Below are 2784 nucleotides of genomic sequence, written 5' to 3'. Positions count from 1 at the left end.
GTCACACAGTTGTCAGTGGCTTTGGTTCTTCTGTGGTAAAGGGGTTAAGGGTAAGATCAAAGTACGGAACGAACTCGAGATTCAATGAAAGTGCGTGTGTTGATACATATACATATACAATGTTCTTGGCCTGCCGATGAATTGATATCTTAGGTGCGGCAAGTTTTCTTTCTATGGCAATTTTAAAAGAATTCATCTCTGACTTAATCACGTCTCTGAGAATACTTTCTTGAATGTCGTGTATTAGTCATGTAAGTGCATGCTGTAGTGTTAATGGAATGACAAAACCTTTTGGGAATGTTTTCTTTCCTAAACTCAAAGGGCACATGATAAACATAAATGCAGTTTCAAATAGTCTGCATGCACCTGTCTTTGAAGTGTTACCACACAATAACACAATATGATAATAATAGACAAAAATCTTTAGCAAAAAAATAGGTACAGTTTGGCAGTCTGACATAATTCTCATCAATTCGTTCAGAAAGCTGGCAATGGTTTCACAGTCAACCAATATCCTCTACCTGTGTATCAGTGGGTGGTTCGCACACAACCATACATATCCTGTTTGCATGTGTATGGAATCAGCACAGGGGAAAATGTATAGAGGATATTATATGAGTGTTCATGTCATACTATGTTTACAACACGAGTGACTAAATTCCAGTATTTCCCGAGCGAGAGCAACAATCTTTAGCTATGGCCTCGTTTCTAGTGTAACGTCATTCCGACCTCACTTCACAATAAGATTCGAACGACGTCAACAATGCCTCCCGGATTACGGAAACAATACACTGTTGTCTCGTGACGTGATATGACCCTAGGGCACATATGAATTTTGTGAACCCCGATATGTTTGCCCTCGTAGGTAATAAAAATTATTATTATGATTCTTATATAATCTTCATATGCATACAGATACATTGGCAGTCCGATTATCTCTATATAGATATAAGTGCAAAGTATTTATACTTAAGTTCCTTACACAGTGTATACACCTACATCCCACTCTTTGTTGCTATGTTCAAAAGTTTGTTTTCGTTTTTTTATTGTTTAACGCCGTACTATTCCAGTTATGACGGCGGTCTGCAAATAATGGAATCACAAGCATCGATCTACACAATTGGGATGCGTTGACATGTATCAACAAAGTCAGCGAGTCTGACCACCCGATCCCGTTAGTCGCCTCTTACGACACGCATGGGTTGCTGAACATCAGTTCAGTTAGTTGATGAACTAATATGAATACCGACTCGTGAAGATTTCGGGGTAGAATAGGTCTTCAGCAACCCATGCTTGCCGTAAAAGGTGACTATGCTTGTCGTAAAAGGCGACTAACGGGATCGGGTGGTCAGGCTCGCTGACTTGGTTGATGCATGTCATCGATCCCAATTGGGTGGATCGATGCTCATGATATAAATCACTGGATTATCTGGTCCAAACTCGATTATTTACAGACCGCCGTCATATGGCTGGACAAACCAACCAACCAACCAATATGAATACCGAAGTAAGACGAGTTCTATGGATGAACAACTTCTTTATTACAATTAGTGCATTAGTGTTGTTCATCCATAGAACTCGTCTTGCTTCATCACTCCAACTTCTAAATGCCACTGAAAGAAGTAATATGAATACCAGTAAGAAGGAAAAGAGAAAAAAATGAGACATGAGTTCCATCAGGTAATTGATATGTTGTGACCCTTTGTTTCCCTTTATGTCGAGCAATATACCAGTGTCTACTTTTTACAGCTTTTGGGGTACAATGCTCTTTCATACGACTCATACCACTCTTGCTCAAATGTTATTTGATCAAGGTTACAACATTCAAGGCCTCAGTAAAGCTTTTGAAAGGCTTTATGGTTGATATTTTAGATTTGGAGTTGGACGTTTCCATAATTTGACGGATCAGTGACAAAAATGTTGTCCGATGCATTTCCCTATTTTGACCACGTTCCCTTGTTTTTTTAGGTGAACAATCGACTTTCCTTCGTATGTGTGTATGCCGTCTGCCACACTTGGGGCAGGATACACCGTTTCACGATCACTTGGTATCATCACTCTTTGATAGTGATTCACAAACACATGTTCATGGCTTGAACAATGGTCTATGGAGTTTTGTCGCCTGTATTTTTATGTACAATGTCATTTGAGCATCAGTCTGATATGTTGATTTCATTGTTGTAATGTTGGGAAATTTAATGGTTGTTGTATATTTTAGTATTACCATATGGCAATGCGTATTTTATTATTTGTGGTATGCGAGGACGAGTTATGGCCCTTTGAACGGAAGTCAGGGCGAGAGCACAATGTAATGAATGGAAGAAGCGATGCGGTGACATGTGCGGGATTTGCGAACGATTGCGTTACACACTGAACTTGTCAAGTGAAAGTGTATATTTTCGACGATGTATTATGCTCTCCCGAATCCTAACAATGTTTTTTACCTGGCCAACGATGAAGGGTTTCAGCAATAAATCCATAAAAATCATGAAGTGTGTTGCGTCTCATGGTTACATCACGAAAAGCATGGAACATCAACTAGATACGTGGAATAAGCTTAAACCACCAAATCAAGAACCGTTACAATTCTCTTTTCAGTAATTATGTTCGTCGTGTCTGTCTGCAGTGGATAATTTGTTGCTCTCTCAGCTAGAACAATAGCTACATGTCCAAACATATTCTTCACTTGGTTGCCGATTTCTGAAATGCATTTCACCATTATCACCTATGAGATTGTTATACACATGATTGTTATATATGTGGCAGATATGAATTTCCATGTAT

Source organism: Haliotis cracherodii, unplaced genomic scaffold (genome assembly GCF_022045235.1).
Source record: "Haliotis cracherodii isolate W230 unplaced genomic scaffold, xgHalCrac1.p SCAF_2, whole genome shotgun sequence".
NCBI classification, from domain to species: domain Eukaryota; kingdom Metazoa; phylum Mollusca; class Gastropoda; order Lepetellida; family Haliotidae; genus Haliotis; species Haliotis cracherodii.
The sequence above is the reverse complement of the archived record's forward strand: the minus strand, read 5'-3'. Positions refer to the sequence as shown.